Source organism: Ambystoma mexicanum, chromosome 11 (genome assembly GCF_040938575.1).
Source record: "Ambystoma mexicanum isolate Mex_15411 chromosome 11, UKY_AmexF1_1, whole genome shotgun sequence".
Taxonomy (NCBI): domain Eukaryota; kingdom Metazoa; phylum Chordata; class Amphibia; order Caudata; family Ambystomatidae; genus Ambystoma; species Ambystoma mexicanum.
This window is the reverse complement of record NC_090934.1, coordinates 701,238,784-701,261,898: the sequence shown is the minus strand read 5'-3', so window position 1 is coordinate 701,261,898 and position 23,115 is coordinate 701,238,784. Positions and strand designations below refer to the sequence as shown.

Here is a 23,115-nt window from a genome sequence, read left to right as displayed (position 1 = left end):
ATAAAATATCCCTTCTACAGGATAAAAATTCAACCCAAAAAACAAAACTACCAACTCTCACCCCTTCCACAGGCAACTCTGCCAGACCCTATCAAACCACCTATTCAATTCAAATGTTCACCTGTCTCTACCTGGGAGGTGGAGAACATCATAACCTCCCTCAAACCATCCAGATGACAGGGTGACACCTGTCTGGCTTCCATTATCAAAGGAGCGGCTAGGGACCTAGCCCCCTTTATCACAACCTTAATCAACACGTCATTCAATTCTTGCTCGGTTCCCAACAATCTCAAGAACGCCTGGGTCCTTCCATTATTAAAGAAACCAACTCTGGACCTAAATATCCCAACAAATTACAGACCAATAACTACGGTCCCATTTCTGTTAAAAATTATTGATAAAGCGGCCTACATTCAGATTCAAATTTACGTAGAGACTAACAATCTGTTGGGACTCCGCCAATCTGGCTTTCAGCCTAAACATGGCACGGAAACTGCCTTGGTCAATCTGATAAACCAAATAGATCTCTTAAAGGATAAAGGAAAATTGGCTCTCCTCCTTCTATTAGACCCGTCTGCTGTGTTTGACTTAGTGTACCATGAAGTGCTATGCAAACATCTATCGACAGCTGCCCATTTTTCTCCAGAAGCGACGGCCTGGATTCAATACTTTTTAGACAACCGTCCATAAGAGTCTTCTCGCCTTCTGCATCAGCGGAGCTCACACCATCAACCTGTGGAGTCCCGCAAGGCTCATGTGTATCGCCTACGATGTACAACATTTTCACAAAGCCGTTGTTTGATGACCTTGACAATCTGGGTGTCACCTCCACTAACTATGCAGATGACACTCAGATCCTCATACTCATAACGGGTGATTATGAGACTGACTCGGCCCTACTGAATAAAGTCTATTTCTTCATCCAGACCTGGATGGCCTCACATGGCCTCTGTCTGAATGATGACAAAACTTTACTCCTGCTCATTTGAGCTCCAGCCAAACTCAACAAACTCAGTAACCAGTTTCAATTATTTAACATCAATGGAATAGACATTGAAGTAGCCAAAGACATAAAAACCTTGGGTTTCCATCTAGACTCAGCTTTGAACTTACACAGGCAAGCTAATGCTACTGCGTCAGCGACAGCATACACATGCAAGCTTATCCACGCCTGCAAACCTTTGCTCTCGACAACTAACTGTATTACTTTAGCCAGAGCGCTAGTTCTCTCAAAACTAATAGGGTTGACTGGTGGATTCGAAACTAGTAATCTGTGCGCTAATGATCACCCTTAAATTCTATCAAAGGTAGCATGAGGTAATAAGATGTGTGCTAGCAGCAATCACTCAGATCCCACCAACCTATACACCGCTGTTGGGAGAAACGAATACAAAATTGGGGGTAAGGGATGGTGATGCGCTCAGCACCAGTAAGGAAGTGGTTAGAGTCACTCAAGTATGAGAAATAAATGATGACTTTAATTCAGTTGCGAACAGCCGACACATGTTTTGACACGCTGGTCGTATTCAAGGCTGAATAATTCCATAAAAGTATGTACAAAGTGATATACAGCGGAAATCCTTATCAATTCATAAATAAAATCACAGTGCAGAACAAAGTGAATACAAATAAAATACAGGAGTACCATAAATCAATCGTGTACAAAGTGCATATACAATCAAATAAATGCATGTAATGATCAAAATATCATACCACAGTTCAGGTTGAAGGTGGGGCAAACAGTTGATTCAGTGTCGATCAGAGATTCAGGAAAAAATCATGTAAGATATATAAAATAAAGTTAAGTAATTGGGGATGGTGTACCAAATCATTGATTTAAAACAGGGACTGGAGAGCCCCCGTTAAAACAATCTGTTACGAAAGCACAAGATATTGTGGAGTTCATGTGCATTCCAGATGATACTGGTAGGTCCATATTAAACCATAGTTATCACGGTTCACCAACATAGAATCCTGGCATAGTTCACCTGGTGAGAAGAAGTTCCTGTGTGATTCTAGTGATAAAAAGCCAGAGTACCGCGTCATGCAACGTAGAAATTATTGTGGTTCCCAAAAATGGTTCTGAAGATATTGATAGCAATGTGCTGGCTTACAAATTAATGCCCCCCCTGCAGGAAACAAGCGGCAAGGGGAAGCCCGGGGCCGTAAAACAGCTGACACGGCCCGAGCGTGTGCTGCATCCCACGAAAAAAAAAAAAGAACTGCGCTGCCCCGGCTCATGCCACACTCAACAGGAGCTGCCCCTCCTCCACCCACAGGCTGCCGACTTGAAGAGCGGCATCGTACCCGCAAGGACAAAGAACAGGAAAGCGGGACTTGGCAGCGTGTGCCGCTACTCTCCCCCGGGGAACGACCAACAAGGTGGGCTCATGACCACCTGGGTCCACGGATGGGGAAAAGAAGAATATGCTGCAGCAGTCCCACTAGTTGGGAGCATGGCCCCCACATCAGGCCGCGGCAGTGAGATTCTCAAGTGCTTCTGCCCGCCATGGACCTTCAAATGGCCTTTGTGCAGCAGGCCTTGGGCAAGGTCGCCAACACAGCGGGCAATCGCCCGGGGCAGGGCCTGGAGGGAGGGCAGAAGGCCCTGTGGTCTGGCAGCAACAAGGAAGAGGGCCACGCTCATAGCATTGCACTGGGGTCATCTTGCCAGCAGCCCACAGAGCAAGCAGGAAGTAAAGGAATGGGGGGCAGCAAGTGTTGGTGATGTGTGCGTCCTCATGGGCCTGCAGCTCAGGCACCTTACCACCAGTGTTTCCCTACCACCCTCTGCCATGAGGGAGAGGAAGTGTAATGAGGGGCATGCCGCCCGGGTACTGGCTCTTCATCAGTGGTGCCCCCCACCAAAGACTGTGGACTTGGCCGATGTGGCACCTGGGCCTCCCCAGGTGCGGCTTTGCCGACCCCTCTTTGACTCTGGTGAACGCGAGTGAGGACACAGACGGTGTCCAGATACAAAAGTGCAGAAGATGGGCGCCGTCACCAACGTCCTCTGTGAACACTCTGGGCCTGCAGAGACGGACTAGTGCAAAATGGCCGTAGTGGTGGGCAATGTAACATGGTGCCAGTACCTCTGAGAGGTATTCTGTTATAGTAGAACCACTCACCCAGGTTAATAAAGTGGTGAACAATTAGTAGAGTGGTTATAGGAACAGTAGTGCATAGTGGCATAGGTTTTGGTTTTGTTGTTATTAAAAAATGGAGTGGTGTTGCATAGTGCCCCTCCTGGGAGCATGGTAGCTCCCAGGATGTTGTCATGGGTGACCAACATAATAAAAGTACCGAACCGCTTCCGGCTCGGCAGTCACTCCATCCTGAGGCTCCGGTGTCGTTCTTTGGCGAGCACCATGCTGGTGCTGCACCGTGTTCGCTGGGCCCAAGGACAGGGCCCAGCTCGAGGACGGTGCCCCTGCCGGGCAACGCCGTCCGGATGGCGCCCCTGCCGGGCAACGCCATCCAGGGGTGATCCCCACGCCATGTGACCATGGCCAGTGAGATGGCCCCGGCCTGGGTGCCCCCCAGAGCCGAGGCCGCTGTGCGCCGGGTGCCGCCGGCCACGTGAGGAGCTCTGATGCTCTGGAGCGGTTGAGGTGACCCCCACCATGAGTCCGCGGCATGAGTGCCACACCAGTGTGTCCCGTCCGGTGCCCCGACATGAGTATGGGGGCTGCCCGGTGGTCCAGAGCAGCTCCCACAACACTGAATCCAATTTACTGAAGACTTGGACCACTTGCCACTATGTGGTCATAAGGGGAAAGATGGGTAGTAAATGATGTTCTAGGGATAACATTAAAATACAACTTAAAGCTGTAATCCTAACTGCTTATAGGGTCTATAAATGTATTATTTTTCCTTTTATTATAAGCCACGCCCCCCTGATAAGCATTTCCTATTAAAGCCAGGGAGCGCGCGCCCGTGTGAAGTGTCCGGAAGTGCCTGACAGGCGTGAGAGGATGTGAGGCTGTTGGGGCGAGTGCAAACTTAGCCTTTCGTTTACGGCGTTTGCAGCGTTAATGGCACGCACGTCACGCTGTTCCTCTAACCTTAGAGTGAACTTTAATTCTATCGTGTGGTCAAGTCACGATCAGGTATCCAACATCATCGAAGGTATTTAACGTTTTAATAATAACAAGAGAACTGTTGTAGTGATAACTACATTGTATACTGAGTACCTTATGCAAGCATTAACTTCATTATACCATAGTGCACACGTTAATGTGCGAATAGGTTACTGAAAACATTTAGCGCTTACCTTCACTTGTATTTCCCCGTGGACGGCAAATGGTGATCCGAGTTAATACACCTGAGTCAATCCCGGGCAATTTGTAAAGCACGCAAAGCGTGTTGTGTCAGTTGTAAAGCACTGATATTGTATTTTTCCACGCAGTGTGGAATCGTTAGTACTTACAAAATATGGTTAGAAGCTTGCGTAGCGGGAAGGGTTTGTCTGATAGAACGGTGCAATCACGAATGAACATAACAGCACCCATCCAATTTCATGAATCTAGTGATGACACAGGTATTGATTTCTCACAGCAAGTAATGATGAATGAACGTGTCATGGATTCTGACACCACTCTTTATAGCCAACAATCTCTTGCAGTTGAACCAAATGATAGAAATGACACACAGTGGAACCCAATACTGGCACATATTCATGCTCAACCTTTTGTGCCTCCCCGACATAGTGAGGAGAAACTCGGCTCGCAGCATTAAATGTTTTTATGGCTGTGAATAGTTCTGGGAGAATAACCTCTCACTCATGCCAGGAAGAGCAGTTTAACAATCGTGTCAGATGTTTCGATCTTGGCACCTACACTTCAGGCGGAATGGGGCAGGTGCTTTAGAGTCTCTCCTTAGGATCTTTGTCTCCTGCAGGGGGGTTGTTAGGTCTGGAAAAGATCAGGGGCTAAGCTAATGTTGGGACTGTCGGGACTCGGGGCTACCTATACCCTTTTGGTTGTAGCCCCTGAGCTTATATCCGGGGCTACAACCATAAGACCCAGGGCTATAGCCCCCTGAGCCCCCCCCAACCCCCCCCCCAGTAACACCTCTTGTCGCCTGCCTCGTTGGTGCCTTCAGAAGTTGAAGAAATATGCCTGCATAACTTTTATGGGGAAAATGGTGGTGTCACAACAAATGTCATGGTAAGTCTCATGCTACCATGACTGAGCGTCCTTCCACGAGCTCTCCCACTTCTCCCAGTATGACCCCTCTATCCAAGAATGGACTCAAAGCATACGAACACACATATGGGTTACCCAAAGCTGTGGCCACTGGTCCTCTGCCTAATGACTCTGATCATAATGCCCCTTTACCACACTACTGTAATCCTCGTTCTTGTGAGATTAACAACTCTGAGAGTTCAACCTTTCCTTTGATAACCCGGATTCTTAATCTGCTCGACAAAGGGCATGAGAAGACACATAGAACTTGATAATATTAACTTCTCTATTATGGACATTACTAGTAAATTAAATAGACTGGAAGGTTTCATGCTTGCCCATGAAAACTTCCAGGCTCAGAAGCTAGTTACCCTAGATACACTTATTGAACAACTCCAAGTGTCCACTCCACATTCTAGAGTCAGTAAATTCACGCAAACCCATCACTGTTGAGATCTTACGCGCAAGTAGCGCCAGGTGGTGATCTAAAAAGTTCATTGGTGGGTGACTTATCACCGGTAACCTTGCTTGAAGCTGTGAATCTAAATGCTGCTAAACTGGATGACGTATTTAGATATTTAATATCGCAAAGGTCTGTACCGTATGGCGATTTTAAGCAAACTACTTCACAGTTTTATGACATCGGTGTGGCGGTTGAGGTACAGAAAGATGCGCCTAATAGTCCATCGCCACTCACAGAGATAATTGAGCAGCTTGAAAAAGCTAAAGATTACGCACTAGATGCAAATGAGCCTGTCATTACGAATGAGTCCCATGACATAACTGCGCAGTTATATTCACGTAAACTAAAGCGTGCTCATGCTAGAGCTATTAAACGCAAAAACAAAGCAAAAAAAGCAAACTTTAAAGGGGGAAAAAAACGAAAAATTAACCAAATAATAAAGTGCAAGGACACCATTGTAACACAAAAAATGTATGTAACATCTCTAAGGATGATGAAATTATACATTTTTTTTTTTATTTTTTTATTTTGTTGGTTTTTAGGTCAAACCTTTAAAATATTACAAACAAACACATAAGGCAAACATTTAACACAACAATTTAAACGAAATCATGATTCCAACATTATCCTAATTCCTTCCTGTGATCTCTTATGCCAGTCTACTCAGATAACACCTAAGATCACTGAGTCGAGCATGGCTTTACTCAACCTCTTTCGCTCACAGCCTATCAAGCGCATTTAGTCTCTCTTCAATTACAGCCAAGAAGGAAGTCAGGGACAATATTAATTTCATATCCAGACCATTACACATCATCTGCCATGATTCCTCCGCACATATGGACTGATGGACGTTGTACCACCGGCTCATGTGAATTGATCTTCTGTCTTTTAGTGCTGGACAGAGAAGCACAAGATGCTTAAGTGACTCCACATCTTTTTCGCAAAGGCGACAGGTGGAATTAGCACCAACATTACATGGCCAATGACTGGTCCTCTCCTTTGTTTTGAAGGCATTTAACCGGAATAACATATACAGTCTTCTTGCTTTCGAATTTGGAAAGCAATTCAAGTACTTTTGAGGGACATTGAAGGCTCTTGCTTCGACCGGAGAGTCTTTCATGGCGCTAGCATTGTTTCGCTCACTACATGTGGCAATCCAGTCGGCACGCCAGAGCTTCTCCTTTGCTGCGGTTGGATTTGCTAGAAGCATTTCGATGCTGATGTTGTATAGTGCCAACAGATCTTCGCAACGTTTCACCCACTGAGATAGAATGTCGCACCCTTTTGCTGAAGCCTGATGTAATATCTTGAATTGCAAGATTCCTTCCTCTATTCTGGATTTCCGAAATAAGGTTAGCTGATTCCAGCTGACTCGAGCATGCAGTGATATTAACGCAAGTTCGTATCTCATACAAGCAGTCGATATCCCAATCGGTAAACTTAACGCTTTCATCCAGAACATGTGCTCCAAGGATGCCCAATGCTTTGACGAACATCCAAACGCATTTTCCGCACTGTAAATCAGAATAGGTACCGCTTTCTGTTCATAAAAGTTACGCAGGGGGTGCAACGAAAAACGTCCACATTTTCTGTGTATCACAATACCCTGACAAGCTAGCTGTCCACATTTCCTCTTGGATTCTACTATCCAGGACTCATCACAGATACTAGAATTCAGTATCATACCTAGATACTTCACACTTTTTGAAACCTTTAGCGGTACTTGATCTAGTTTCCACACATACTTTTTCGCATTTGCAGGTTGAGTCGTTCTTAAGTTCCCAACCACCAGTATTTCCGTCTTTGCTGCGTTGATCTTGAGGTTGTTCGAGCTTACATAACTTTGTACTAAGGCCAATCGGGGTTAAGTCTAAAATTACTAAATCGTCGGCATACAGCAGCCAACTTATCCGTGAAGCATTGAGCTTGGGTGGAAACGCTCTCACGGAATGGATAGCCTCACCGATATCAGAGATGAAGAGACTAAAAAGTGCTGCTGCCAACGGACATCCCTGTTTTACACCCCTATGAGTCTTGATTAGTGCCGACAAGGAGCCTGATTGGTCTAGGCGAATTGTAATGGAGGTATCTGTGTGAAGCTCTTTAATCGCCGCTAAGAGACCCACTGGACAACCCCACACCTCCAGTTTCTGCCAAAGCTTCTCGCGATCAATCATGTCGAAAGTGCTAGAGAAATCGACGAAAGCCAGGTACACCTTCGTGTTTAGTCGGAGGGCTTCCATCTTCAGTAGGTTTAGGACCAGCAGGTTCAATGAGCATCCGACCAGTTTTACGAATCCCGCTTGTCTTTCGTCAACTCTCTTTACTGTTGTAGCCCATTTGAGCAATTTGGTTTCCAGCAACGATGCATAAATCTTGCCCAGGACATCCAGCAGCGCCACAGGTCGGTAGTTTTTTGGTGATAATCTGTCTCCTTTTTTGAATATGGGGACTATAATCCCAATTTTCCATGAATTTGGTACTTGTTTTTGTGTATTAATTCTTCCAAAAAGGTCGAAACAAAAATCAGTCCAGAGATCAGGGCACTGTTTAATCATGAAATTCGACAGGCCATCAGGGCCTGGTGCTCTGGAATTTTTAGCTCTCATGATAACCTCTCGGATCTCATCCTTCGCAAAGTATAGATCCCATGGTACTGAATTATGGCTTGAAATAGTAGGAACTAAATGTTTGTGGTATAAAGCAGAAAAATGCTGCACCCACTCAGATTCAGATATCAGGCATGATTGCAAAGCTTCTTGCGGTGCTTCCATTTGATTAATAGATCGCCAGAACTCTCTACTGTTCTTAGTAATTAGGATCTTCAACATTGCCTCCGCGTCTTGCTGAAGTAATATACATTTGTGACTTTTTATCCAGTTTTTATAGGATTGTTTAGTTATCCGATTTTTTTGCTGTTATATCGTGGACTGACCCTTGCTTGTTTTTCCGTATTTCAGCCCTCATCAGTCTTTTGCGCTGCATCACCAACAGGTCGAAGCGATGTTTCTTCTGGAAAGAGCAGTTTTTCATCCCGATGTATTTAGCTTTGAATTGGGACAGAATGGACACGTATTCAATCTCTTCAGAAGTTGATCTAAATTGGGCGCATATGTTGGCCACGTCACTTTCATCCAATCTCACCCGGAGACGATTTGATTCCACCAGAACTTTTGATCTCCATTTTTGATTTTGTTCCTCTTTTGAGTCTTGGAATGTTAATTCCAACAAATCATGGTCGCTGTTGCTCATGGTACGGATTTTCAAGGATTTTGCCCGCGACTGCATGATATCCGAAGCGAAAATATAGTCAATGGTCGAAAATTGACATTCACGCCGCCACGTAGGCTGAGCTGGTATGTCACCTTGTGTACATCCGTTTAGCATTGATAGACCTCTTACATTGAGTTCTTCTAACCAGGTATTCGCGAGTTGTCTCTTAGTTGCATTCTGTGGCTTGCAGATATCAACATTTAAGTCGCCACAAACTAAGAAGCAGCCCCCTTTGTTTGACTCCAATAAATTGTCGATTATTGATGTCACCTGGTCGATAAACGAGTGTGTTCCAGATCGGTAATGGTTCCAGTATAGATTAATTATATGGATCGCCTCCCCCACTTGTCGTATTGCGTTGCTTTTGCCAATCTCACATACTTGAATGTAAGGCGTGACATTAGATGAATTTAATAACCGGTAGCCTGATGATCGTTTGATCATCGTTAAGAGACCAGACATGGGTCGTCCCTTTTCTTCCTTGATAGCGGGGTTCAGAGCACACTCAAAATAAGAAGACACCGGCATTTCACTCAACCACGTTTCTTGCAGGCAAATCAATTGTAAATCATGCATCCAGTCATTTTTTAGCAGATGTAAGAACCCTTACGTGTTCCATGAGGCAAAAGAACATAGGTGCACCGTGCTGTCCTTTAGGCGTTAGCTGCGAGTATTAACATTCAACGCCGAGGCCAACCACTTCCAGTCCTGCGTCGTATCTCTGTTCGCAGGGCTATTTATCATTATCGGAGTAGTCATATCTGCACAGCCACCGTTGTTTATGGTGATTTTAATTTTCGCCATTGGACTTGTTCTCTCAGTCGCTTCTTTTTTGCCAGTGCTTACACTTCTTCGCGCCGAAACTGATGACCCCTCTTTGGGCGCCAGCTCATTCTCGACCAGTTGCTCTTGCATGATTTGTTCTCTGGATTCAGCTCTAATTAAACTTTCTTTGTCTCCTGAGTTACCTTTTTGTGTTAACTGATCTTGGGCGATTCTGTCTTTCATCACTACTGTTTTGCACCTTACAGGATCTGTTAATTTATAAGTGTCGAAACCTAGAGACAGTAGTTCCTCATCTGACTCCAAAATTACATTTGCGATTATATTGGAATTTATATGAAGGATCACCTTATCCGTGCGTAGCTCCTCCGGAAATTCAATAATACGCAGATCTTTAGAACACAAGGATCGTAGCCTAGGCACATGATGAAGCAGCCTTAGCACATTTGTTCGATTCAAAATTAATTTTTCACCACATTCCAACCTCTCCAACATCAATTTGATTGCAGGGCTTAGCTTTACCGGTTGGGCTGATTCATGTCCGTTCCTGTCTTTCAGTTTGATCTCCTTCACCTCAGGCTGCTGTTTCTCGGTTTTCCGTGATCTAGGTAAATCATCAACCACCACTGCCTCGGCCATCTCACTTTTTCCTTTTACAGCATTTATTCTTATCAGCGGAGGCACACCTGTGCCACCAACGTTTTGACTCTTTGCCGCCGCGCTTCTCGCCAGCCGCTCTCGTTTTTCTTGTAAGGTGACAAACTCCGGGCTCTTAGGCCCTTGCTCCCCCTCAACAGCCTCACCTACGGGTAAAACTATCACACATACCCTGTCACGGGACTCCGAAGTTATGTTTTTCGGTGGCGCTTGTTGATTTCCCGGCAGCAGGTCGTGAGAATTAGCAGTGCCTACCACTGGCATCCTGAGCTCACTATTCCTTCCTGAGTTTGAAGGCGAAGTAACTGCTTTGTGATCACACGGCACACCAGGAGGTATTAGCTCAGGGACTTCTTGAATCGGGTCCTCGTAAACTGATAATTCCAGTAACTCCTGATCGTCCAGCTCGGATTCATCTTGTGCAGCCTCGGAAAGTGGCGTAATAATTCCTGTCAAATCTCCCTCCACTTGTTTATTCGCCTTGATTGTGTCTGCTAATTTTAGACTGGATGTAATCGCTTTATCTACCAGTTGGAACATGTTGATGTTGCGAAGAAATTTTCTGGCTCCCTTTTGTTTCGACTTCTTACGAGCAGGCATGTTCTTTTCCTTTTTCGCTTGTGATGGATTTTTTTTTCTTACTTCCCCATTGATTTTGTTTTGGGCTTCGACCAATATACCTCCAAAAATGGGGAATAGGCCTGCAGGCTTTGTCGTGTCCACAGCCGCTTCATTCAGACCTGAATCGTCAGCCACCGCCTGCTGTGTAAGCAGCGAGCCAGATGCTTGTTGACAGTCATGCAAGGCGGGGTTTGATACATTTTTAGTTTGCATAAACGCTGAATTGAACGAGCATTCCAGTGAGCACAGCTGGTCTTCACCTTTTTCAGATTCTTCACTGAAGTTCCTCGAATTTTCTTCACCCGTTGCCTCATGAAAAGCGGCATCGATAGTTGAACCTTTTGTCAAGTCAATTGATTCCATTTGCCGGCTTGTCGGGTTCAAGTTGGTTTGAGGGGACTGATCTTTCATATGGAGTGATGGCGTTTGCTGACCGATATGCTCTGTGGACGTTGCTATAGTGAATGGAAGTGTGAGAAGAGTAGACTGCTCATTCATGTCCACGTGAGCCATGTTACTTGCTCTGCCCATCTCCTCTCCTTTTAGGTGTGTGTTTGGTTTGTGGAATAGCGCCAACGCTTCTTTTGCAACCTCCGCAAACAGTTTTTTATCAATCCTATCGTTCCGTTTGGCTTCATTAGCAGCTTTCATACCTGCCAGTAGATTTTGGTTTATCTCCTCTTGTTTTGACTCCTGGCCTCTGTGCATTAACTCTAAATGAACGAGTTTTGAATTCACGAGCGCCAGCAGTGTTGTAACATCCTTCACATTTTCGTTTAATGATTCATACAATTTAGTAAAAGGTGTCAGGGAGATTGCCATCGCTGATGTCAGGGCCATTAGTAAGTCGTTCGATGGTACATGTACACACGGAGCTACCGATCCTCCACCAGAAATGTGCTGCGCATCGCGTGCAGATCGTGAGAGCCGAACGCGTTCTCTTATTTTTGGGAATGGACCCGCCACAGACGATGAATCTCTTGGCCTAGGCTCGTCTAGCTTGTCGCTATTTGAGTCTTGACTTAGCTGTGGTTGATATAATTGCTGTTGTCTCTCAAACTCATGATCTTTAGTAGATTGACAGGGCAATCTTTTCTGGGAGTGTACCACCTTTTCCTCTGATGATAGTGCTGACTCCTCAGAGGATCCAATTCTTAATTTTTTATAATTACCAGGTCCCCATATATCTCTGTTAACATTCGTCATGGATCTACAATGACTACTCTGGGAAACATTTTGTGACACATTTGGATCTGGGGTAGCCATGGCCGTCAGTTTGCATGAACGTGATTTATTTACATCGATCAAATTTTGCAAGACTGCAGAAACCACCTCCAACGAGTTTCTTCTATCGGTACATTTTGCATTATCACTTGCCGCATCTAGGTTACATTCACTTTGAGGAAGTATGTTTGGTGCAAGTAAAGGCAAATAGGGATCCATTGGATCTAAGGGGATAGCAGGAACTGTTTGTGATGTTGATGGAGCATTCATGACCACGCCTTGCCCAGCTTGTGGCGTACCATGCGAGTGCAAGTGCGTGGATGCATCATTCTGTCTCCCAGACTTCATACTTGCTTTGGTTACTTTTATCCCTTTAGTCATGCCAACTTTCTGTATGTCAGGAAAGACCGCGGATGGAGGATCAACCGTGTCAGCAAGGACGGTCAGTCTGCTATCCAGCCATGCCTCTTCCAAGTCCAGCTGACGTTGCCGAGCCTCCGCGTCTGTGCCGTCATCACTCGCGGCCGCATCCGTCACAATGCAGCCACGCCCACCTGCGTCGTCGCTCGAGGCCGGAGTCGGCGCTACCGTAGGAGACGCCCTGTCCACCACGGCACCCTCACGTGGCGACTCTGCGAAGCCCGTGCACCCCTCACCGTCTCCAGGCTGCGCCTGCGGGGCTGCCATGGAGGGCGAAGGAGCAAGCGCATCGCCCAGAATGTTATCCATCAACTCATTACCCGTCGTGTAATCAACGATGCTCGTCCGAGACATCATCTCAGCGGGTTTGGTAAGCTCAGGAGGCGGGGGCGGAGGTAAAGAAGCGGAGATAGTAGATGAGTGTAGGCACTCATTGGCTATTAATGTCACGCCCGGGGAGTCTTCAAAAACCTCTTCTACGAGCCCAGCTGTCATATCCTCACAGGTTTCTAATATTGAGCCACATGAATAGTATTGGCTCACCTGTTGTTGTCGGGCCCGCTTGACAGGGTGGTCCTCATATGTTGCCAAGCGTTTGACTTGGGCTCTTGTCCTCGAGGCTGGTGTAACTGGATCCATCGAGCCGGTTCACAGTGACCCGGCGCCCTGCGCCACTCGCCAAACAGTGAAGTCCACAGCCCTTTGGTCCTCAGGGCTTAGCATTATAGCATTATAGCATTATACTCAATTGACAATATGTCATCCATACATGAGGTCAGTGTAGATTGAGCATTAACTTTATTGTTTACTAGAATCGCCAGTCCTCCTGAAGGTCTGCCAGCCACACCCTGGGGGGCTGGTTGGCAGTAAGTGGTATAGCCATCTACGCCAAAGGGCTTAGTATTCATAGTCTCTTGAATAATAAGTACGGCGGGTGTCTCTACACTAGAAAATGAACTAAGCCATAGTTTTAAATTTGCAAAACCACAGCAATTCCACGATACAATTTTAAGTGGTACATGGCTACGCTTGCTTGTTAGCTTTCGTCAGTTCAGAAATAGTGGTTAACAATGGTGCAAGCCAAGTAAAATTTGTGGCTGTCCCAATGAAGACAACTGAGCTATTACATCAACATTAGAGTGCGAGTCATCCTGCTTCATGCAGGAACCTTTGCCATTTATCCCCATTACAGGAACTTGCACAGCTAAGAATTAATTTGCTTCTTCCATAGATTGGAATATGCGAAGAGATGGTCCTCATAATAAGAAGTCTGCTTGATGATCCATAATAGTTTAGTGATAATATGCAAGTGTTGACCACATATCATACGATAATTGTTGTGATTCGAAAATTTAATCCACTCAATGTCATCTGAATGCAGTGTTTGAAGTTGAGGACTAAAAGTCTAGAGGTGTTAAATAAGAATGAACGATTTATTTTTTGTCTGCCATTTTTTTCTGGATCACTTGTCCATCCTAGAATGTTTGGCTCATCCATAGCAACCTCAATTCCATGGGTATTACTGTCAGGATGAGAAACCAGTAAGTTCGAAGGAGAATTTTGCGGCAGGGGCGATAGAAGTGTTTGAATCAAGTTGTTTGTCTATAACCCGTATTGGCAAAAGATTGCCAACCTCGACAGCATTGGTAGAGGCAACATCTTGTGGGTGCTGAGGGTGCAGTCGATCAGACACACAATTGACTGCCTTGGATGTCACTAGTTGGGAATCCACGACTGGCATACCCATGGACATTACCTGGGGACCTTCTTTGGAACTTCCTTGAGTAGGGAGTTGACTTAATGTCTTAGATTTTGTTGAGTTATTCAACATTGCGACATCTTTACATCCTGGTTTAACAACCCTAATTTCTTTATTACAAGTAATAAGATAAAATTGCGATAGTTGATATTGTTTAGAGTTCGCAATTAATGTCAGTTTAGGAGAATTCTTAATAGAGGTAGGAATAGCAGGACCTGGAGATGATAGCAGCTTTCGGATGTCAGAGGAGGTAGGAACAGAAGGGCAAGATGACATTTTTGTGTGGATTGAAGGCAGGATTTTTTTTGTATCCTTACAATCCTGTTTGTCTATATTCAGTAATGTCGTTGGCTCTTCGTTCAGTTGATTTAAATGTATAAGCAAAAATGCTACATCCCCCTCACAACTCCCTCTATCAAGATCTTAATGGGCTTTTGAAAGACATCAACCCATTATCACTTGCCTTGTTTGAAGCCCAAATGAAACAAATTCTTGTTAACATCAGTGATACTGTTGAAGACCTCACACAGGGTTTATCTAATGTTAAAAAGAAACTTTATGACTTAGACTGGACAAAAACTATCAAAACTAATAATAGTTATAAAACCTATGTAGTATATGCATAATTTCCAAGAAAACGAGCCTCCTGGTCACCTTACATATTGAGGTTTCCCTGCGAAAAAGCAAGAATAACTTGTTTACGATTTAAATTAAATCAATTTGCCACTCTTGAACATTCTCAACACTGGCATAAATGATCTACTCCTATTGTAAAGGACACTTGTCGATTCTGTCTACACATGGATCAGCAAGAAACTCTTAAACACTTTGGGCCTCATCATGAGTTTGGCGGTAACCCTTAAATGCGGTGGTAGTGCTATTACCACCGAATTTAAGGGTCTGCCAGATCATGGCCTTGGCTGATTTCCCCCCAGCTCTGAGCTGGGGCAAATCTGCCACAAATATGCCAATTATAGCAGTAATAGCGCGAAAATTCCCCATTGGGCCCAATGGGGAATGAGGAATTCCCGAATGGGCCCAATGGGGAATGGGAACCAACCGTTCTGCCAAACCCGTGATCCGGCACTATTAGCGCTGGGGGGTTTGGCGGTAGCGTTAATAGCCCCTGCGCTAATAGCGCCGGGCCTACCGCCCAACTCGTGATGAGGCCTTTAGTACTGTATTTTCCTTATTTTGAACATGAAATATCTAAATTGCTGGGCATGTATTACCCAGAAGCTAACTTATTAGCGAGACAATCCTTTTGGGCAAGATGCATAAGGGGAGACAGTAGTCGACTGCTCTTGGCATTAATTAAACTCTTGTATAAAATTGAAGAATCCTTAAACATAATGAATTCTGAAATAAATTAAGATCCAACAAATTACATTGCATTGGAGGTGTTGCATGCTTTGATAAGCTGAATTGGTTTTGTAGCAATTGTACGGGAGATCCTCTTTGTAATGAGAAGTGGCACAACTCGATCACCCATTCTACCAATCTAGATTTATGTAGAGTAGAATGAATTGAGAATCTTACATTTTGATGTTATGTTAATGGTACTTGATCGTTTTTTTTTAAAACAAAATCGTTTCCTTTTGATTTACTTTGTATAAATGCACATTTGAATTTGTTTTTATCAATTGTAAATTGTTATTGATCCTTTTTGTATTTTATTGTGATTTTGACATGAATTTCTAAAGGTTTTTCTGATACACAAAAAAAAAACACAATTACAACATTGCAACAGCCAGAAGGATCTCAAGGATAATAGCCCAAGTTCCAATCTTAGTGCTTCAACTGGGACTGATGAAGAACTCCCAATATTGAATGCAGAAGTGTGCTCTCTAATCTGTCGATCCACCTCATTTTTTGTTTAGAGAGCTCCACAAGACCATATAAGATTACTGGCACGATGCTCATCTTGTAAATGTTAACGAGTCCCTCAACATTGTACCTGCCCTTTTTGCCAATGAATTACTTCATAACCAACCATTTCCTTAGGACTTTAGGGACAACAGTGTTGGCATAATAGTCACATGAAAGATGTGATTTAATTGGGACACCGAGATATGTATAAGTTTCAACCACCTCAACAGGATTGTGGTCGATTTTCAAAGTATAACGTGATATAATTCTAGACCTACCTCTGATGATTAAAATGTTAGTTTTAAGATATTAATTCAGAGAAAATCAGGGAGTCCTTGATGTTTGCAATGTAGACTCTTGTTGTTCTCCTCACTCCCAGATGGCGTTTCACTTAGTGAGTTCTCTCAGCGGGCTACAGTTGTGGCTAGGTCAGGAATGAATCTACCACAATATGTGGCCATTCCAAAGAAGCTGACGACTTCTGTCTCGTAGGTGGGCGCTTTGGCACTTTTAATATCTGCTACTTTGGTTGGGTCCAGGGATCCACCCTTCTCATTAAATACATATCTGAAAAAACGTAGCTCTTTTTTCAGAATTCATATTTTTCAGCGTGTAAAGTTAGCCCAGAGTCTTTTTGGCATTGTACAGTTGCAACCAGCTGGGTGTTGTGTTCACTTTCATTCTTCTCATAGACAAGGATGTCATTGCTCACGTTTGTTACACCAGGTAGATCCTGAAACACCATCCTAATTTCATGTTGAAACACTTCCGCAGCGGAGGAAATTCCGAAATTGAGCTGCCGATACCTCAGCAAGCCTAGGTGTGAGGAAAATGTTGTAATTTATCTTGATTCTCTTGCGAGCTTGTTCTGGTGGTACCCAGATCTCAGATTTAGCTTGTTAAAAATGTACGCTCCTGTTAAATCCATAATGAGCTCATCTATGTTGGGGGTAATTTGTTGTTCTCTGACGATTGGCACTTTAGGTAGTCGCATGTCTATGCATATGTGGACTGCTTGCGGCTGCATGGGTTTGGCGGTTACTACCATAGGCAATACCCATGGCATGGGACCTGTTTTCTCAATAATGTTAAGATCCTCTAGTTTGTTTAATTTAGTCTCCATGGCTGCTCTCATGTGGAATGGGATTCTCCTGTGCCTCACTGCTCGAGGCTCCACTGTTGGGTCAATGTGTAGCTTGACAGTGCGATTATTGCGGCAACTGATCCCTTTGAATAGTCTGGAGTGGTTCTCCATCAGGTGTTCTATCTCTCGAGTATGTACACTAAGCGCAAAATGTATCCGCTTTAGGCGTTCCACTATTTTGCAGCTGAGCACTATTTCAATGCCAGCATCCATTGCACAGATTCAGGTGTTGCACTTATCTCCATTGTACGCCAGCTCCGATTTGAACAAACCCTTCACCGGTAAAGGCTTTTGCATCTGTATACATACATTTGAACTGGCTTGTGTTGCAGCAATGGGTGTGGGGATAGTCACTCATAGCACGTTAATGGCATCACGTTGACGGTGGCACTGGTGTCGATCATCATTTTTGTTGGGGTGCTGTCTGCTGAGCTCATGCATGCTGGCTGTGTGCGTTTCCCGGGCTTTCTTTTCCTGTGACATGGCTTGATGGCCAATATTAGGGGTACCCTCTCTCCTCTTGTCTTCCGTTACTGTGGCGCTTGTTCAGGGGATGATGCTTCTTCGGATTGCGCGCCATCAGCGCTGTCGTCCAGTCCATCTTCGGCCACTACTGCATGCGCTCGTCCCCTGTCTCGTCATTGATACGACTTTGCGCTGTACTTGCTGGGATGTGTGTTGCCGTTCCTACTATCTCGGCGATTGTCAGTGTTCCTATTTACTGGTAGTACCGAGAACTGCGTGAATTTGAGCTGAGACAGACATATGCATAATGGTTCAGTTTACCACACTTTTTACAGGCGATCCTCAGTGCTGTGCACCATTTGCAGGATTCTTGTTGTTACAGTACTGGCAGTGTCTTCTCCTGCCCATTGCTCTGGGCGCTCACTGCAGAAATAGTGTTTTCAGGTTTCTCCCAATCTCATTAGGTCACCTGCGTGCCTGACTCATTTGAAAGCGTTCTAAATCAGGGTTTAGTTGTGGTTTGAATTTGTTGGTCAGGACTGTTTTGGCTGTGTCATATTCATCTTCCATGCCTCGGTTGGGTAGGGCGTTAAACAGTGCCAGTTTCCCCAATTTAAGAATTAGGAGGGTTCTTTTGTCCTGCAAGTCTGTGACCTTCTGTGATTTTTTAAAAACCATTTTAATTGTATTTTGTGCTCTTACAACAAAACCATAAACATAATCTACAAATGTGAAAAGTCATCCAATGCGCTCCCTTTCAGAAATTCTTCCTCACTCTTCCTGCTACTCTCACCCATTAACGCCTGACCATTCCCTTCACCCACTTGTCCCACCCAGTTCCTAGAGTTGCCCCGTAGTCTCTGCTCCTTTTCCCCTCCTCCTTCCCCATGTGTCCTCCACCCCCCGCCAACTCTACCCATTTAGCCCATATTTGTTCATATTTCTGGGGACACCCCTGAGCTGGGGATTTCCAGCCCTTTAAGATGAGTAGCAATACCCTGGAGATAGATGGGGATGCAGATTATAATCAAACATCAATAATTCAGATGACACAAATAGTTTGGCAAATGTTTGTCTGTTTTAATGCAAGTAACTAAAACAGGGATTACAACGAACATCAGTAATCGCCCGATACTCAACTCTCAACACTTTTAAGAAAAAACATTTTTATAGACCAAATGTGTCACTACCGACATGTAGACCTGCGTCATTACCAACGTCATCCAGGTGGCAAACTTCTAAAACCTATCAGAAAGCGTGATTGTCTCTAATTAAATAACTAAACATAGGTGTTATATCTGTATAGAGTAACAGAGAGAAATAATTGGATACATCAGGTGGGGCAACTGAGCCCTCCCTTCAAAACGGCCACTATGAACGTCACTAAATGTACGACGTCTCATTGGTTACACAAACTATAGGACCCCCCAACTATGTGGTCCTCTACAATTGGTTGGCTTCTAACCCCCGTCAATAACTTTCCACTTACGTGAGCAGCATGCAGACTGAACAACCAGGTGCAGGTGAGCTTGTCTTGGTACCAGCTTCCCACCAATTAAAAAAAACACTCCATCACTTCAATGGTTCAGTGGCAATTAGTGTTTGAAGTTGCCCTTGAGTATGTACTGTTCTCTGAGATTTTTTAAGGAGTATGGGTACTGTCTGGCTTCCGTGCGTAGATGTGACCTCCTCATGCGTCCAACTTTCTTCCATCACGTGACTGGACACCACAATTTGAGCCTTTCTGTGTATTTGATTTTATTCTTCACTGGTCCTCTGACGTCTTTTGTTTTCACTTGACCTTCCTGAACAGCTTATCTAACGTCAGCCAATTCCAGTTCTGATAAGACATTGGCTCTTTGGCTCATCCAACTCCTTAGCTGAATCTATTCTGGTTTAATTCAATTGCTTTTGTAACTGCGACAGTGAATAAAAAGGTCTTGCTCATTGTTCAAGGCTGCTATATATGTAGTGGAACATTCATTCTTTATTCAATCCATATTTATCGATGAGGTATATATGTATATGTTGGCCCGTGCCGCAATCTATTTACTATAAGCATTGGGCTAGCTTCATGATTGCTTTGCTGCTTGCGTTGCATTGCATCTGTACACATTTAAACTAACTAAGTATCTTCATCATGCTTATGACATAAATCTCTTGATCTTGATCTCAAGATGTCACTTATCCTTAGTACTTCTTCATTCTTCATAAATCGTCTGCCTCTCTGGTCTTATCTTTTATATATGGAGTCGATTCAGTTTCGTATGACGTCACCATTCATCCTGGTCATTCAGTTTGTTTGTTTCATCAGGAATCACATTCAAATGACCATCACATTGTCTTGGATGTAGGTATGGTTTCCTTAATGGATACTTTACTTCCCATATTATCTTGGGTATAGGTATTCTTATGGGTACTGCACAGAGTCGTTGCACTGATTGGTGTAGTATATGTCACATACTTTGGTTCATACTTCTCAGGTAATATATATAGGTGGAGTAAGGATACTTAGCTCCTCCTCTACACTTCCCCCTCTGGGCCATTTATCGACCACTCTCACATCGTCTTCTGTTCCTAGACATCCTGGTCTAAAGTGCTTCTTACGGATCCATATTTTTAAGACTCCCTTCAAGCATCCAGCTGTTTTCACATGTTCATCCTTGTTCCATGTCATGAGCGTGCATTGTGCACTTGGACTGCATTAGATCCATCTTCCCACATACTTTCTGTGGTCCTTTGGATTTAAGAACTTCGTTCCCTCAGGTGGATGGATGCTAGATTTATAAAGTCTCTGATCTCTTCATCAGTCAAGTCTTTAGGCTTCCATCCTGGTTCAACATCGATCATGATCTTCATCCCTATGGCTTTCTTTGCTGTCTTCTTGCACTGCAAGATTATTATCTTAATCACACAGAATCCAAGCATCACTAATAAAAACAAAGCTCCAAGAACTTTTTTAAAACATTTTTGTTTTTATTTTATTTATTGGCAGAGGTTTACAACATACGCACATGTCAAGCGTGCAGAGCATAATATATGATCAGCACGCTTATAGGTCACAGTTCACGTGAGGGAAAATAACACACCTACAGGAGGTGTAAACAGTCAATTGTAAGATACTATGATATTCAAGATCACCCTTGCGAGAACCCAGGTGAGTCTATTCCGGATGCACTCTCAGCTTGATTGACAAAGTAACTGTTGAAAGCGGATCATATGTTCTTGGTGCGAGAGTGCACCGGAAGCATAGTAAGGTATTCTTCTTCACAGGTCTGAGACCAGGTGAGTGTGTTGAGCCACTTCTGAAAGGTTGGGGGGGAAGGGCTCTTCCAGCTCTGAAGCACACATTTCTTGGTCACCATACAACAAATGTTTAGGAATTTAGTCATCCGTCTAGTGTCCTCAGTGCTCCACACGCCAAACAAGATTCCCAGCAGGCTGGGATCGATCACCGTACCAGTAATGTCAGTGAGAGCCTTCAAGATCCCATCCCAAACATCTCCCAATATGTGACATGTCCAAAACATGTGTAGGTGGTCTGCATCCTCCACCTTGCAGCGGGCACAGGTATGTGTACTATTACGGGTGAACTTAGAGATTTTTCGGGGAGTGTAATACAATCTGTTCAGTAATTTAAACTGCATGACTCGGTAACGGAAATTAAGGGATACCCTGTTTGTGTGCGAGCACATCTTCTTCCATAGTTGGTCAGAGATCTCAAGGCCTAGTTCGTCCGTCCATTCAGTACGTGCCTTAGAAGGCTGAGTTGGGGTTCCTGCCAACAGCATTTTATATAGAGAGGAGACGACACCACGGGCGTCACTCGAGTTAGGTATGTAGGCGACCTCCAGGGTATCAGGAGGCTCATCAGGAAAAGAGGGCCACCTGGCACGGAAGGCGTCGCAGAGCCTATAATACTGTAACATCTCAAGTGCAGACCCTGAGTGACCCTGCCTCCATGTCTGTGGATCGAGGAAAGAAGTCAGTTGATGCCTGATTAACCCAGAGCCCCCCAGCGTCGAGCCAAGGCTTTCTTGTGTGTGGGCTCCAGGCCGGGGAACCCCCAGATGGGGAGTCATTTATAATATGGTTGAGATGCCGCTAATGTGTTCAGGAGTCGGCCCTAGGCAAGTAGGGTAGTCGTCACTGGATCGAATGGGGAATCCGGCACATAATCCTAACAAAATATCAGGGTAATAATATTAACCTCAGCTGCACCCAGTGTTTTTAACTTGACGTGTGGGCGAGTCAGAGGACTCGGGTACCAGCACGTGGCATACTGGGCCTGTGCGACTCTCGAATACAGTGTTAAATCTCATACGGGAGCGCCATGTCTAGCCATTTCTTACGAACCGCACCCACATGCCATAAGAACTGTGCACACGATCTGCGTAGCCTCACGAAATATTGTTTCCCGGGACCAAGATCATCTTTGCGAGGGAGAGTTTCCCCAGCGAGTGACAACGGGAGAGAACGCCACCTTGCCATTTTTGATTAAGCTAGTTGTGCCACAGCGTTGTAATTATCGGCCAGCAGGGTGGACTCGGACAGGGACATCCGGACTCCCAAATACCTGATTCCCCCATGGGGACCAGCGAAGTGGATACTCTGAGACAGGTTGTTGGGTAATGTTAGTGAGTGGAAGAATCTCTGACTTAGAGTAGTTAATTGTGAAGCCTGAGAAGGTGCCCACAGGCGTGGTATCCCGCAATATGGGGTCCAGGTGGGTGGCGGGGTCTCTGATGTATAATGACACACCATCGGCATATAGAGATATTATTTCGGGGGTGTCTTTCAATCGTATTCCTCTATGGGCATGGCGTGTTCTAACATGGTCCGCCATTGGCTCCATCACTAATGGGAAGAGGATCGGGGAGAACGGGCAAACTTGGCGGGTGCCCCTGAATAGTGTAAATAATGTAGACGTTAGGGAATTGACCCGTACCCTCGCCACTGGAGCCGTATATAACAATTAAATATATCCAATCCTATTGGGACCAACCCCTATTGTCTCTAGAACCAACCACATGTACTTCCACAAGACCATGGTCAAATGCCTTTTAAGCATCAAGCGTGACCGCTACGGCATTCAAATCCTGGTTAATTCTAGCCATCACATTAAAAAGCCGCCGGATGTTGTGGGAAGTAGATCTCCCGGACACGAAACCCCCTTGGTCTTCGTGCACCAGGTGTGTCATGATCGGAAGGAAGCGGTTTGCTATTACCTTTGCAAAGATCTTGGTGTCGA

The 23,115-nt window shown here is 44.7% G+C and overlaps 1 protein-coding gene across 2 annotated transcripts in view; it reads left to right on the top strand.

Moving 5' to 3' along the window:
- The first annotated feature begins 3,994 nt into the window (after positions 1–3,994).
- The window catches only part of LOC138503670 (solute carrier family 13 member 1-like), a 989,022-nt gene continuing 969,901 nt past the window's right edge, over positions 3,995–23,115 (top strand). For both annotated transcript variants that reach the window (XM_069623570.1, XM_069623569.1), the window contains exon 1: positions 3,995–4,128. The gene's annotated coding sequence lies outside the window, so the exon portion shown is untranslated. The remainder of the gene's footprint in view (positions 4,129–23,115) is intronic.